Source organism: Microcebus murinus, chromosome 26, assembly GCF_040939455.1.
Source record: "Microcebus murinus isolate Inina chromosome 26, M.murinus_Inina_mat1.0, whole genome shotgun sequence".
Lineage (NCBI taxonomy): Eukaryota > Metazoa > Chordata > Mammalia > Primates > Cheirogaleidae > Microcebus > Microcebus murinus.
The window spans coordinates 7,410,887-7,428,483 of record NC_134129.1 but is presented as its reverse complement, the minus strand read 5'-3'; positions in this window follow the sequence as shown (position 1 = coordinate 7,428,483).

Genomic DNA, 17,597 nt, shown 5'->3' with positions numbered 1-17,597 from the left:
GGAATAGCTACAAAATGCTTGCTGAAATTTAGGCTGGGATTCCATTGAATCTGTTAGGTCAGTGATTAGACAGATGACATTTTAATAATAGCAATTTCTCCAATCCATAAATATGGTATGTATGTTTATTTAAATAAATGAACACTTATTTATTTAATTTCTTCCTGTAGTATTTTGCAATTTTTGGTAGGTAGGTCTTGCAATTTTTGTAAAATATATTCAACTATTTTATGTTATTTTAGTTTGTTGAATATTATATTTACAAATTTAATATTCTAATTTTTATTTCTGAACAGAAATAAAGTTGATATACTACAGCTTCTTAATTAGCTTATTAATTTTAGGATTTTTAAAAATATTTGTTACAATTTTCCACATGCAAATCAAGTGACTTGCTAATATTGAAAATTTTAACTCTTCTTTTACACACTTTATGCCTTTTATTTCTTTTTTATATTTCCTTATTACAGTGGCTGGGACCTCCAGTGAAATGTCAAATTGAAGTAGTAATATAGGACATTATTGTCTTACTGCCTTCTTCCTGATCCTAGTGAGATAATGTTCAATATTGCAATAAGTATGATGTTAGCTATAGTTTTTTACAATACCATTCAGATTGTGATAATTCTCTCTTAGTCTTCTGAAAATGCTTTATATTATGATGCTTAAATCTGTCAATATTTTCTCATTTATTGTGATGATCAGTTAGTTTTTCTTCTTTCTATTAATGTGTTATATTACATCAATTGATTGTCAAAGTTAAACCAACTTTGCATTCCTGAAATAAGTCCCTCTTGGTTATAGCACATCATCTTTTATATACTGCTGGATTTTATTTGCTAACATCTTTTTAAAGTGTTTTTACACTATATTCCTAAACCATAATAGATTTAGGTTGCTGTACAAATTAGTCTAATATTTTGGCCTTATGACCCAGCAGATTCAATGTTGTTTGAAGTATTTGTAACAGCTAAGGATGCTGCATGGAAACTCCGACAGGCTCCTAAAGGGGAATAACAGAACAGACCCTTACGATTTTGGAGCAAAGTCATGTCACCTATTGCAGACAGCTATTCTTCATTGAAAACCAGTTACTGGCTTGCTGATGGGCTGTAATGGAGACTGAACAGTTGAACATGATCTGTGAAGTTTTCATGTAATATGATCTACCTATTATGAACACAGTGTTTTATGGTCCACCCAAATTATATATCTGGGCATGTTCTGCAGCTCTCCATCAACTGAAATTCAATACAAAGAGTAAACCAGGTTTGAGAGGTCTTATAGGCACAAGTAGCACAGAAATCTGGATCACTCTAGTAAGCCTCTGTTCCTTCTGTATTAGCCATTTCTCTCTTAATCCAAACATGAAGTTACTTGAGAAAATGATCTAAAACAAGCTGATCAAAGAAGAACAAATTAGGGAATAGTTTAGAGAGGACTATGTATAGCTGTATCATAAAATTTGAATAAATTGATCCCAATTATCAAGTAAAAACAAGGATACTGCTACACACTAAATATATCTTCAAGGGAATTTCTGAGTTGCCAGTTAGTATTCTTTTGCCCAGTGACACAATTTAGTGAAAAGCTGCAGGAACAAAAGGACCGTCTATAGCACAGACCCTTTGGGAACAGAGGTTCTCCAAATCTGATTATAAACACTCTTAGGAATTTAAATATTTTCAGAACACTTCGCATTCTGGTGACTTTTGATGCTCTTTCTTGGAAATGATGACCTCCCTATTTTTCAGAGTAAATACAAATATCCTTTATATGGATAAAGAACACATTCAATCAATGAAAATGAAAAGAATTGTAATAATAAAGTGACAATTTCCTATAGGATATGTCATGGAGCTTATGCAAAATCTTGGCAGTGACATTGGGAAAAGTTATATTTTGATCCTGAGAACTGTGACAATTAGGCATGTATCATAACATACCCCATCACTCTTTTTGACATGGAGGACAATACATATCATCATATCAAAAGAAAGTAGTATTCTAAATATCTCCCATGTTATTATCAGAGATTGGACACATGTTATTTGTTTTTGGAAAAATCCTTCCTTTGAACATTTCTTAAAGTAATAATTCAGAAGAAGGGAGAGGTACAAAGAGAATATTCAATAATTCCATGTACTTAATTTTTGTTATTTCCTCTCAACTAATTTTCTAGTTTGTTTTCAAATAGACATGATGAGGTGGATTTTTATTTTTTTGATGTCACACTGTTTAGATGGAAATTTATTTGAGTTATATCTTCATATGTTCATACTTCTAAAATGGATGAAGACAAAACAAAAGAAATTGAATAGGAAGTTTCTTTTATTACATATAGAAATAGCTACTATTCATACCATCATCTGTTGTGAATGATTCATCTTTGAGATGTAATAAAACATGAAACATTGATGTTAGAGAGTGTGCATCACTTCAATAAGAAGCATAACAAATCGTTGTTTTGTTTTGTTTTGTTTCGTTGAACTTGTAGATATCATTTGACAGACTGAGGGATAAAGACATTAAATTTCTTAAGATATTTCAAAGTAGATTTGTTCATCCTTTTTGTTCACTTTCAATCTGCTTATTAGTCATCATTTTCATTTGTTCAGATTTATCTTATTAATGTATATTTAACATTGGGAAATAGAGGTTAGTTTTAAACTTCGGAAGTAGCAATAACCAATATAAAGAAACTTACAATTTAATTCATTCCTATTTTCATAAAGGCAATAAGTGGCTTTCTAGCTGTTTATGACATAGTCAACACTAGAAGTAGGAGAATCCAGAGAATTCTAACTATTTAACAGAAAGTATGAGGTGGTTGAAAAAGACTGGAATGTGATTAGGGAAGCTAGGTTCTAGGATTGGCTCTAGAATAATAATAATAATAATTTAGTTAAATTCTATGTACCTCAAATTCTTTATAAATAAGTGAGGAAATTGAAATAATCTTAACCCCTAGTCCATTTCCACTTTGAATGTGTTTGTTATTTATTTCATTTCATATGGCAGAGATAATTCAGAAATCTAGACATCCAGTGAGTAGTTACTGAGCAGCATTAAATAAAGTTGGCACCAAAAACAACACCTAGGGTGATTGGCTCCAATTTCTAGCTACTTTAGTTGTTAGGCCTTCAACTACATTATAGATATTTCAAATAAAAACAGTTATTTTTTGAGAGCTACAGCTGAATGAATATTGGCCACTTTTGCTTTTTATACAAATCTGTGAATATTAATAAGAATTCCTCTATTGAACAGTCTTCCATGCTACATTTTCTCTATTTGAGAAACTTTCCAGTTTAGGAGCATGAAGTGAGAATTAGGGACACTGAACCCCTTCAGGATATTGAATTCAGTTTTTATTTATAAAGTAAAATTAAACATTTTAAATGTGATCATTATGATGGAGTAAGGAAAAACTCCTAGTATGGGGGATTTTTAAATAGTAAACAGGCCTAATTCAGTTATTTTGTCTGTATCTAGGCAAATACTCATTCATTGTATACATCCATGCAGCTAATATAAAGGGAGAGACATTTGAATGAAATGAACAATACCAGAGAAAAATAAACATATCAATATAAAATAAGCATGATTAGAGAAAGCTTTACTTAGCAAAAGCAAAGAGTAAATTCATTACATCAAGTGTCTGGGACAGGGATAAAAAGAGACAATATGTTCAATACAGAAGAGTTATTATTTTACTGCCATAAATTGTTTTTACCTTCTCCCATAAAACCTGCTATTTTGTAGAATGGCACTTGGACTTTTTGCATTCCATTTCCAGATGCTAGCTTTCTCCTTTGAACATGGTATGAGGCTTTCTCTCTTATTAATACACAAACAAGGCTCACATACATCAGCAGCCAGCCAGAGAGGACTGTCTTGGAAATAGTTTCTACTAATCAAATGTAAACTGTTTACCCAAAGGACATCATTCTCTTTGTGCATGTATGTATGTGTTTATGAATATACTAGAAAAAAGGCAGCTGCGAAAAAGGATGACTTATTGTCCTTCTATTGTATAGTTTGAAGGATATTTCTGGTAGTGTGACTGTGGGACAAAGTGTTATCAAAAAGGACTTTCTTCATAGACATTTTTCATTTTGTTCTAGAGTTTAATTGGTGGAGATAGGACTCTTGGAAGTGGATTTTGGTTGTTTGGAAAGCACTACAGAAGGAAAGCTATCTCTCATAGGGATTTAATGTAGTATTTTTTTAAGAAAATATGTATATCATATGATACACATAGTGTCAATAAAAGTAATCCTGGATATGGCATCTTTTGAAAAATCGTGAAACACAAACTATATGGATTTTCAAGGGCCCTAAATATTCTATATTAACCTAATTTATCAACATACCTTAAATTGAACAGGTAGGCATCTCTAGCACTTGTTAGTCTGAGAAATATGTTCTGGCAAATGTCATCTACAAGTGGAGTTATTAAGATTCAACCCTGCTGTTTTCTTCTAAATTTAGTGTTCTCTCCAGGTTGTTTGCCTTGTTACAACTACAGATTGCAGAAGAAGGTGGATGTTGAGCTTTGCAGTGCTCTAACTATACTATACTTTGAGGAAGTTTGGCCTCCTTCATGTCTTTTAGGTGACATATTTGGTGATTGTATATGTAGAAAATCAAAAAGAACCAATTTTAAAATCTATTACAAACAAGATAATTTACTAAAATAAAATTTACAAATTGCAACATAGGAAAAGTCACATATAAGAACAATAGGGGATATATATATATATGGATATATATATATAAATCATAACGATTTAGATTATAAAATAGAAATGAAGATACCACCTGTAATGGCAACAAAATTGATAAAATATCTAGGCATAAAGTTAACAAGAAATCAGCAAAGCCTCTATGTGTGATTTTAAACATTAAAACATTCCTAGAACAGAAGAGATGAACAAATGAATGAGATATCATATTCTTAGGAAATCTTGATATCCTAAAGGTTTTGTTTTCTCCTAAGTTAATGTATACATATATCATGATCACATTAAAAATGGTCATATTTCTTTTGTCACCTGTAGCAAAATAAAATGATTATAAAATTTTGATGGAAATTAAATAGCGGTCATTAACCATAAAAAATGAGAAAAAAAAAGGGAGGAGTAGGTATGCCAAAGATTGAGACATTATAAAAATCTCTATTATTAAGAATATATGAAATTTATTTATAGATAGACAAACTGATGAAACAGAATAGGGAAAACTAAAAGATACCCAAAATGTATAGAAAGTTAGTGTTTAAAATACTAATAAATAAAATAAATAAAAGTGGCATTTTAAACCATTAGTGAAAATATGGAAGAGGTAGTCACAGCTAATATGGATGTCATACTAATAATTAATAAGACAAAGCAAAGTAAAACAAGTAAAATGGAAATGCCACAATGTAAATAACAAGATTGAAAAGTTATTTGCAAGGTATAATACTTAAAGTGAGATAATATCACTAATATAAAGGTCTCTGAAAGATGAGATTGAAATGATCAACAAAATGAAACAAAAATAGACAAAATATATGAATGTCAAGTAAAAGGAAAGGAATTTTGGAGTAGCATAGAGACATAATTTGGTGTTTAACAGCTCTCATGAAAAGAGAAATATAAATTAAAAACACACTGAAATACCATCTCTCATATTAGATTTGCAAAAATCCAATATCATAACTAAAGATTAGAAACAACGCAGATTTCTACCCATAAGAGATCTCCAATTTTGACAATTTTCCTTCCATATGGAGTATGCCATTTTGCATTCCACCACAATGTGGTGGCAAAATTTAGTAAGGCTATGTAGTAACTATTAGAAATTATAATCTAATTTTTAAGAATCTATATCATATGCACACTTGAAATATTATTAAATGGTGTATCCACAGTATTGTTAAGTATAATGATACTTATAAAAACTAAAGATTTGAAACAACACAAATTTCCATAAGGTCCACATATATAATTATGGTGCATCTTCACAATCTAGTATTGTGTTATTCTATAGTTTTACATACAAATGAAGTGATTTCTAAACACGGAGTATAATATGTTATTTAAAAACTAATTGAAAAAAATAGAGTTGTACCATGTTCACAAAGGAGAAATTATCATAAATATATCAATTCTTCCTAAATAAACCTACCAGTTTTATTTCATGTCAATGACAATCTTAAGAAAAATTTCCACATAATTTGATAGACTACTGATTCTAAATTTCAGATGGCTAGATAAAGGCAAAGAATAAATAATTCTAGTTGAAAAACTAACCAAGGTGAATGAAATTGCCCTATCATATCAGGACTTACTATAAAACTATAAAATTATGACATATAGAAGCACATTGATCAAAGCAAACAGAAACACATCTACGTTATTATGGAAACTTAATTTATATAATATATGGTATTACAAATCAAATTTATGATAGTGGGATAATTGATTTTTCATGTTAAAAATAAAATTACTGCATCAAGCCACACACAACAATTAATCCTGGCGAGACGTGGTGGGTCACACCTATACTCCCAGCACTTTGGGAGGCCACAGCAGGAGAATCTCTTGAGGCCAGGAGTTCAAGACCAGCTTGGGTAAGATAGCAAGACTCCACCTCTACAAAAAGGTAAAAAAAAAATTAGCTGGGTATGATGGCATGCACTTTTGGTCCCAGTTACTTGGCAGGCTAAGGTAAGAGGATGGCTTGAGCCCAGGCATTTGAAATTGCAGTGGGTTATGATTGTACCACTGCACTCCAGCCTGGCTGACAGAGCAAGACCCAGTCTCTAAAAGAAAAATAGAATAATAATAAATAAATAAATTATTGACAAAAGACAAAATGTAATGAAAAAAATAAAAAAAAAACTATAGGATGTTAATCTTTATAATGCTAGGATGAAATGGGTGGAATCTTCCTCAACAAGCTATGAAAAATATAAAGACCAGGTTAATATGTTAGGAAATTGGACTTTCACGACATTAAATAAAAGAACTATTCAAATAAAGACAATATAACCAAAATGAGAAAACACCAAAGACTGGAAGAAAATATTTTCTATATATGTAGAACAAAGGATTTGTATCCAGCATATAAAGTACTTAATACAAATGAGAAAGAAAAATGGAAGCTCAATTTGAAATGAGATATTTCTGCAAATGCAATTTAAATTCCCTTAGTTCACTTTTTTTCAGGCTCAGCTAGGCTTCTCTCAATAAATACTTGTTTTTGCCAAGATTTTTGAGTTAATCTCCAATTATAATAAATTTATTTTGTTTCCAAGTTTAATGAGTTTATTTCTGATGAGGTCAATATTTCTGATGATGGGTTTTTTTTAAATGGGAAAAAAACAAACCCTGTGGATCTAAGGTTCAAGTTACTGCTCTAAAGATAAATATAACCTTGAAAGAATCATGAAGTGTTTCCAAGTGTTTGCACATTTTTAATTTCAAAAATATTAAAGAATTTTGTATCCTAACTCCATATTGATAAAGCACATGCTTTATCTTGGGAAAGTTCCAAAGTTTCCAACCTCTGTTTTTTTTTGTTTTTCAATATTGGGAATTTATCAAAAAAAAAACAAAAACCTTACACGATGCTTTATTTTATTTGCCAACTTGACTGGGCAAAGGGATAACCAGATAGCTGATAAAACATTATTTTCTGTGTGGGTCTGTGAAGATGCTTCTGGAAGAGCTTAACATTTGAACCTGTAGGCTGAGTAAAGATCTACTCTTACCAAGCCTGGTTGGCCTCTTCCAATGCCTAGAATTCCTGAATAGAACAAAAGGTGGAGGAAGGGTGAATGTGCTCTCCCTGCTTGAGCTGGAATATCCATATCCTCCTGCTCTCAGACATAGGTGTTTCTGGTTCTAAGGCCTTCAGATTTGACTGGCCATTACAGCATGGACTCCTCTGGTTCTCAGGTCTTCTGATTTAACTCTGGTTCTCAGGTCTTCTGATTTAACTGGCAGTTGCACCATGGACTCCTCTGATTCTCAGACTTTCAGGCTTGGCCTTGAACTACACCAGCTTGCTTGTCTGAGCCTCCAGCATGCAGATGGCAGATTGTGGAAACTATAGTTTGAAACCAGTCATACTTTAATTTAGGATGAAAAAATCACTTTTCTATATTCTAAATAATAACTTTGTTTAAATTTAGTTTCTAAAAGTAATTCACAGTCACAAGTTAATGTATTTTTCTCTGATGGCCACTACCAGGAGACGTAGCTATTCCTCCTTCAGTTCAAATCAAACAAGAAGAGATTTCAGGTCACAACTAAGAGGAATTAATTAGTGTCCCTTGAAGTTATGAGGCTCAGTGAACTGGTACATGACTCCTTTATGAAAAATCTAAAGGACAAGTGACTTAAAAAGGAAAATGAAGGAGTGTTTGCTACTGGGTAGAATTGCCCAGCACACTCAGAGTTTTAAGGGCAAAGAGCGAATAAAGAGTTTTCCATCGACAAAATATGCAGGGTGGCTGAGTGATGGGAGACCCTACAAGGAAGGAGAGAAAGCTTTTGGAATCAGCCCTCAAGAACCAGAGACCCAAACACAAGTCTTAAGGACAACAGGAATGAAAGTGCATCACTTATATCAACTAGTGGTGATCAAGAAGTTGTATCAGAAGAATTCACACAACTATCTCTGTTGAGAGAAAAAGTCAGATTTCAACAACTTTCAAAACCATAAAGTACACCACCAGCTCCTGAAACATAATTCAAGAAAGAACTTTGATACTTCTTTAATTGCCTCTTTGTCCTTTGAATACTCACCTTGGAAAGGTCAGAAATTGAGGGCAAGCTGGAATAAAAGGAAAGAAAACAGAAAATAACCCAAACAGTTCACAAAAGATGAGCTAATTGAGTAATTAATTTGACTGAATTTTATGACATTAAAGAGAAATTGAAGCAATTAGATTTAATAGATTGCTTTCAGTTTCTAGTGAAAGAAAACACATTTATAGGCATAGATGATCTTTTGTAAAGAATTCATTCCTATGTTGTATCATGAATAAAAATTTGTTCATGAAGAAAGGAAAATGGGATTTTGCTGAAAAGCGGGATTTTCTTAGCGGCCAATATATTAGTTTTTATATTTATGGCAAGTAATCACTTAAACATCAACATTTTCTTAATATGCATTATGTTCTTAAGGCACTTCAGCTCCTACTAATATCCAATTAATAAAAATATCACCACTTATATTTGTGTCTAGCAATTTTTATTCAGGTAAGAAACATCATAATTATACAGCTAGAGATTGTACACTAAATTTGAACACTAATGTCTTTGAAATTCCCATAAAACTAATGTTTATGCCATTTGAGATGAAAAGTTTATTAATTTCTAAGGACATTCATGTACCATCTAGATTTCTAATAGAGTTGCTGCAGTTATTTCACAAATAAAATCATAGACAAACATGATCATACCCTTTCTGTTCATATACTATCTCCAAGACATAATTTATTTCCACAAATAACCATGTGAAAATAATAGCACAACATATCACTGTTAACCATCACAAGCCCAGAGGCTCAGGCTCTTAAATTGAGCTGCTGCCCAGCTGCTCACTTGAAAATTCATAGGATATAAAAAGAAGAAAACGAAGATCTCAAAATATGTTTACCTCCTAGTGGTAATTTTTTTTTTCTTTGCCACTATATTATATAGTAGAGCTTGTGTCTAATATTTAAGAAGTTGCAGCTACATTCCATTATCAAAGACATATTTGTTAAAACATGCATATAAAAGGATTTGTAATTGAAGCACAGCTTTGATATATTTAATAGCATGTAAAACTGCCATCCCATTTTAATAGACAATGTTTTATGTGCATTAGCAGTAATATAATAATGACTCTTCCGTGTGCTCTTGCCATTAGCACTTTTCCCTCCCTTTCTTTTAGTTAATCTTAAAACTTTAATGTAATCCAAACACATTAACATCTTTTTCTCCCTTCATTGTTCTTGAACAGAAGGGAGCTTGGAAAGTAACTTTCTGTAATTGAAGGATAGTTACTACACAACTCATTCAATCATGAGTGCTTTTTCTCCAATTCAGCCTTCCTGTTGATTCATGTACACTTTTTCCGGCCTTAGAAATGCCTATGGTCACTGAAGGTGTTAGACTGGAGCAACGAAGGAGATGAAAATGAGCTAGGATGCAGAAAATCTACAGGGAATAAACTTAATGCATATAAGAGAAACTGCATTCTATTATATGCTATTAGGCTAACTCATGTCTGATGGCATTGCATTAAAATGAAGAAATCAGTGGAAACACCATTGTATGACTTAATAAAGGGAGAGTTTTTAGCATTATTACAAAAACTCATTAGTATCATCTCATGTTTTTTTTATTTTTCTGTGTGTGTTTCTTTAATTTTCTCAGACTTTTTCAAAAGATTCAGACTACATTATTTTTCTTCATGATATTTAAGTATGCCTTTTGGCATGGTCCTTGAAAGTTGTGGCATTAGGAATATATCAAGAAAAGTTAACCAAGTGAATGGGAATTACCTGATTGAATTCCCTAAAAATAGTCTTCTCTGGATTATTGTTAAATGTGCACACACACAGTTCTGTAATGGCAATACAGAAAGAAAATATCTAGCCTTCAGATAGTAGAAGTCTGTATGGTTTAATAGTCTTGGAATCTGAGCTTTAATAAACCACATCTCAAATTTATTATTTTCGTATTCTTTCAGGAGTAATTTTTGGTACATGCTTGTTTTCATGATAAATAAACTGGAAATATCTAACTCAAATACAGTTGAATAGGTTATCCTGCTAAATTCCATTAAAGGTTAGGTGGTTTGGTGTTTCTATGACCAGATAGGTTAATCTAAGATTCTTTCATCTAAAACAAGATTTTAGACCCCGGGAGCAGGACCCAGTATTGAGCCAGCTCTAAGGAGACACAATAATGTAATTGGAAATTCCCAGGACACTTGAGTATTGTTAGTACTCTGCAAGTTTCCTGTATCAGGAACTTATTAAAGTTTAAAGGATATATTTGAAAATGGTTAAGTACCTCTTGAATTTTCTATTTATTAAACTAAATTGTAGTTCTTTGTATTAAAATAAGTTACTAACCAGTAGCAACCAAAATATTTTCTTGATGTAAAGTTTAAAGTTGAAAACTTCATCTAGATCTTATCATATATCAACCTTAAGAAAAAAATTTCAAAACTCATTCATTTATTAAATAAATTTCGAGTGTCTGTTTTATAGAATGCATACATTTCTCACAGCCACATTTCACACATATATAGAAAAGAAAAACAGCACCCTTAATAAAAAGAGTGTTGCAGGCTTGTTTTTTAAAGTACACATCACACTCCTTCACAAGACTCACACTGGCTTTTAATCAATAGATTCCTCTTCAATAAATTGACCCTCATTTCAGAGCTTACATCATTAAAATAGCTTTTCATTTGTTTCCAAACCTTCAGCACAAATGATGCGTAGTATATTAGTATATTTTACATTCTATAGTACCTTATTTAGTAATGTCTTTATGCCCTTTATATTGGGAGATAAGGTAATCACTTATAAATGCAAATATATATGAATTTTAATTCTATTAATTTCAGGACATATGTTATTGTTAGATAGCTAGATGATGAATTGATGGATGGGTATATAGATGAATGAATACATAAGTAGATACATAGATAGAGATATTTTTGCCTGAGGTTCTTGGAAAGATTAGTTTAAAAAGTGAGTGCTAGACATTATATGAAACTCTTGGCATTATATGCACAAAGTGTTAAAAATAAGATATATTTCAGAGAATGGAAACATCATCTCAAGACTAATAGAAAAGTTTCTTTGAAATACTGATTCCTAAAATTTCAAATTTTATATATAAAGAAATTAAGAAAAAATGAACTGTTAAAGAAAAACATACACATGAAAAGCCAGAAAAATACCTAGTCAATAAATTAAAAGATAGACATTTGCATAAATATAATTAGCCTTGTGAAACACTGACTGTCTTCTCCTTACTTGTTCAATCATTAACCAAGAACCAGTGAACACTTAATTATAACCAAATCAAATTCAGTAAATGAATCCAACAATGTAGTAGAATGACCAATCAATTCCAGAAATATATAAAAATGATAATAATCATACAACGAGGCTTATTTTAGCAAGACAGTTTTGGTTTACCATTCAATAATTAATCAAGGTAATTCACCATATTAAAATAAAAAGAAAATAAAACCTTATGATTATTTCCATAGATGCAGAAAAAAAAGCATTTGATAAAACTCAATGCACATTCATTATAAAACATTGCATCAATCTAAATGTAGATATGAACTTCCTCAGTTTGATGAAGAAAATATAAGAAATATCTTTAGGTAACTCCCTACTCCATGGTGAAATAATAAAAGCTTTCTTCTTCAGCTTTAAAATAAAGCATGTATATCTGCCTTAAAGATTAATATTCAATATCATACAGGAGAGCAAAGTCAGAGTAATAAGACAAACAAAATAAAAGAATTACAGATTGGAAAACAAGGAGTAATACTGACTTTATTTGTAGACCACATAATCATGTATGCAGAAAATCTTAAGGAAACTGCAAAAATATTTGTTAAAACTAAAATGTGATTAAAGTTCATAGAATGCTAGATCATTATATAACAGTTAATTGTATTTCTATATACTAGCAGTTAACAATTACAAATTAAAAATTGTAATACATTAACAATAGAATAAAAAAATAAAATATGCGTGTGGAGGTGGGGCTGTCTGGTACCCACAGTCTGGCAGTCTGTAGAAGGACCCACTCCTTTCCACCCTCCCCCTAGTGATGTTTCTCCCGGGTCTCTGCCAGCAGGCAGGACCTCAACACACCTGAGCTCCCCCTTGACTGAGATGCAGGCCAGGAGGTTCCCTGCCCAGGATCACAGCCTGAGCTAAGGACGTGGCCCTCCTGTGGGAGGAGGGGTGCCCCTCAAGCCTGCGGCAGCTAAGTGGGTACTCTGATCTGCCCCTGAAGATGCACACATCTCAGTAAACTAGTTCACATATATCCCTTCTGTGCCCCCAGGCATTGCGATGGAGATAAGGGTGTACAGGATCTGCCCTGCAGGCATGTCCCCCGGAATGCTTATACACTGTTGGTGGGACTGAAAACTAGTACAACCTCTATGGAAAACAGTATGGAGATTCTTCAAAGAACTAAAAATAGAACTACCATTTGATCTCACATTTCTACTACTGGGTCTTTACTCAAAGGGGAAAAAAATCATTTTACCAAAAGGACACCTGAACTCAAATGTTTATTGCAGCACAATACACAATTACAAAGATGTGGAATCAACCCAAGGGTCCATCGATTCATGAGGAGATTAATAAAATGTGGTATATGTATACCACGGAGTACTACTCAGCCATAAAAAGATGAATTAATGCCTTTTGCAACAATCTGGATGGAGCTGGAGACCATTTACCTAAGTGAAGTATCTCAAGAAAGGAAAACAAACACTACATTTACTCACTATTAAATTGGAACTAACTCATGAACACAGAAGTGCACAGAGGGAAATAAAACTCAATGGAAAGCAACCAGCAGGGAGGAGGAAGGAGTGAGGAGTGGAGGGGAATAAGCCAACCTAATGGATACTATGGACACTATCTGGGTGACAGGCACATCTACAACCAGGATTGAAGAATTACAAAAAAGATCCTGGTTATCTAAAACATTTGTACCCCCTTAATATTTTGAAATTAAAAAAAGAACTTTTATTAAATGCTCACTGCAACATCTTTTTCTTTAAAAAAGAATTAATCTTTATAACCACTGAAAACCTGATCCTCATCAGCCTGTTTTTGGGAAAACTGCTCTGAAGTTGTTTTTCATTAGTGTTTTTTGACGTTTATGCTCCCCTTAGGGATGACTCTCCCTCTCCCAATCCTACTGTGATCTATAGACTAAGAGTCTTGATTGCCCAGATTATCTTTGAAACTCTTAGACCAAGCAAGCAGCCTGGGTCCAGAAGCAATCCAATTTCTTTCTTCATATTTTTAAATATTTGTATAAATTTAAAGGCTACAAGTATAATTGTGTTACAAGCATATATTGTGTAGTAGTGAAGTCTGGGCTTTTACTCAGATAATGTACATTATACCCATAAAGTAATTTTTCATTATCTGCCCCCTCCCACCCACTTTCCTTTCTGTGTCTCCAGTGTCTATCATTTCACACGCTATGTTCATACTTATACATTATTTAGCTCCCACTTCTAAGTGAGAACATGTAGTATTTGTCTTTTTCTGATTTTCAGCTTAAGATAATGGCCTCTAGCTCCATCCATGCTGTTACAAAAGACATGACTTTATTTTTGTAATGACTGAATCATATTCCATTGTGTATATACCACATTTTCTTAATCTAATCATCCATTGATGACCACTTAGCTTGATTTCATATCTTTACAATTGTGAGTAGTGCTGCAATTAACATACAAGTATAGGTATCCTTTTGATATATCGATTTCTTTTTCTTTGGGTAGATACTCTGTAGTGGGACTGTTGGATCCAATGATAGTTTTATTTTCAGATCTTTTAGAAATTTCTACATTGTTTTCTACAGAGGTGGTAATAATTTACATTCCCACTCACAGTCTGTAAGACTTTCCTTTTCTTCACATCTTTGCCAAAATCTGTTATTTTTTGCCTTTTTAATTACAGCCATTCTGACTGGTGTTAGATGATATCTCATTGTGGTTTTAATCTGCATTTCTCTGATAATCAGTGATATTGAGCATTTTCATATGATTCTTGGTCATTTATATATCTTATTTTGAAAAATGTTTATTCATATCCTTCACCTGATTTTAATGGGATTATTTTTTGTTACTGTTGTTGAGTCGTTTGAGTTCCTTATAAATTCTGAACATTCCTGTTGAATGCAGAGTTTGCAAATATTTTCTACCATTCTGCAGGTTGTCTGTTCACTGTGTTGATTGTCTCCTTTGTTGTGCAAAAACTTTTTTGTTTAAGCCGGGCGTGGTGGCTCACGCCTGTAATCCTAGCACTTTGGGAGGCCGAGGCGGGCGGATTGCTCAAGGTCAGGAGTTCGAAACCAGCCTGAGCGAGACCCCGTCTCTACCAAAAATAGAAATAAATTAATTGACCAACTAAAAATATATATACAAAAAATTAGCCGGGCATGGTGGCACATGCCTGTAGTCCCAGCTACTTGGGAGGCTGAGGCAGTAGGATCACTGAGCCCCGGAGATTGAGGTTGCTGTGAGCCAGGCTGACGCCATGGCACTCACTCTAGCCTGGGCAACAAAGTGAGACTCTGTCTCAAAAAAAAAAAAAAAAAAAAAAAAAAAAAAACTTTTTTGTTTAATTAAATCCCATTTGTCTATTTTTGTTTTTGTTGCTGGTACTTCTGAGGTCTTAGTCAAGAATTCTTTGCCTAGACCAATGTCCAGAAGAGCTCTCCCTAGATGTTTTTATAGTATTTTCATAGTTTCAGGTCTTCCAATTAAGACCATCTTGAGTTGAATTTTATATTTCATGAGAGATAAGGGGTTAATCTTTACTCTTCTGTTTATGGCAACCAAATTTTCCCAGCACCATTTACTAAAAATGGTGTCCTTTCCCCAATGTATGTTCTTGTCCACTTTATTAAAAGTCATTTGGCTGTAAATATGTGGCTTTATTTCTGGCTACTCCATTGTGTTCCATTGACTTGTATGACTATTTTATACTAATACCATGCTATTTTGGTACCTTGTAGTATAATCTGAAGTCAGGTAATGTGTTGCCTCCAGCTTTTTTCTTTTTTCTTAGGATTGCTTTGGCTATTCAGCTCCTTTTTTGGTTCCATTTAAATTTCAGGATTTTTTTTTCTAATTCTGTGTAAAATAATGTCAATATTTTCATAGGGATTATATTGAATCTGTAGTTGGTTTGGGGCAGTATGGTCATTTTAACAATATTAACTCTTCTGATCGATGAGAATGGGATATTTTTCTATTTGTTTGTGTCATCTACAATTTATTTGTATTTTATAGTTTTCCTCATAAAGATTTTTCACCTCCTTAGTTAGATGTATTCCAAGTTTGTTCATTCTTCTTTCTTTCTTTCTTTTCTTTCTTTCTTTCTTCCTTTCTTCCTTTCTTCCTTTCTTCCTTTTTCTTCCTTTCTTCCTTTCTTTCGTTCTTTTGGTATTGTAAACAGAATTGCCTTCTTGATTTCTTTTTTAGCTATTGCATTATTGGTGTATAGAAACACGACTTATTTTTATATGTTGATTTTGTATCCTCAAGTCAGTTTTTTAATTCTATAATCATAAAAGATTCACATTAAGATATTTATAACTTTTAACAGAAAAATATATCTCCAAGGACTATATACATTCACAAATTTTATGTCTTAAGTTACATTTATATTCCACATTAAGTTTATAAAATGCTTTTACAAAAATTATCTCATTTGATTCTTGCAATCTTGTGAAATAAATGGCAGGCAATATCATTATCTTCATTTCACAAATGATACAGTAGTGACTCATAAAGGATTGGAGGAGTCTTTTTGCTATGGTGATGTTGTAGTTTATCTGAACTGATGATATTTTAGTGGTTATCTGAGGTCTCTGTTAATAGGTGATGTTTAGTGGTAACCTGTCAGATGGGATTAAATCTCATTTTCTAGGCAAACATATTCTCCTCTTATTCTTAAGCGACCCTGAATAACATACATATTACTTGACAGTCTTTATGTCAAAGGTTAAGTTGCAGATATTAACAAAAGTTTTGAAAACTATCTTTGTACTAAAAATTATCAGCCTTTTTTTCTTTTTCTTAGAAACTCACTAGCACAATAGCAGGAACTCATGAGATATCTATGAGTTTAACAGCTTCGAAAGTTATATGATATCTTTCAAGCCATCAGACTATGCTAATTTTATGACAGTGTTAATTTCCTAAGCGACAGACATTATGAAAGTGCTGAACAGAATAGATTGTGATTAGGACAACAGTGATTTTAATGGAAAAAAGGTCAGCAGCTCAAAAATAGCACAATGAAAGTGGAGAGAATAATGCCAGAAGTGAAAACCCTCTGACATGAGGATGGATTATCTAATGATGGGCCCAGGCAACAGAAAGCAGAGAGTTTCGGTCCAGACCCTCTACTGACCTTCATAATTACTGCACTGAAGAAGGCAACAGTCAACTGCTATACTACATGAGTACTCAATTGTAAAAATCAAGTAATTTATCTGACTAGAATATCAGCTCATGCTTGAATCATTCTACAAACTATACAGTCATTCTGCCTTTCCCGAGACTGAGAGACTGAACACCCCCTAAGGCATTGAGTTAATATCACTTTACTTATAAATATATAAAAGAAGTTTTTAAAAAAAGCTTCTCAATAACTTGTAGCATTTTGTTATTGTTGTTGTCCTTATTGGCCCCTAGAGATAAACAATATATAATGCAGTCTCTGTTTTACAGGATTGATGCTTAAATAGTCAAAGAAAAGAATTCTGTCTAGCCTTCACCATCCTTATCTAATGCCAGAAGTTAATTGA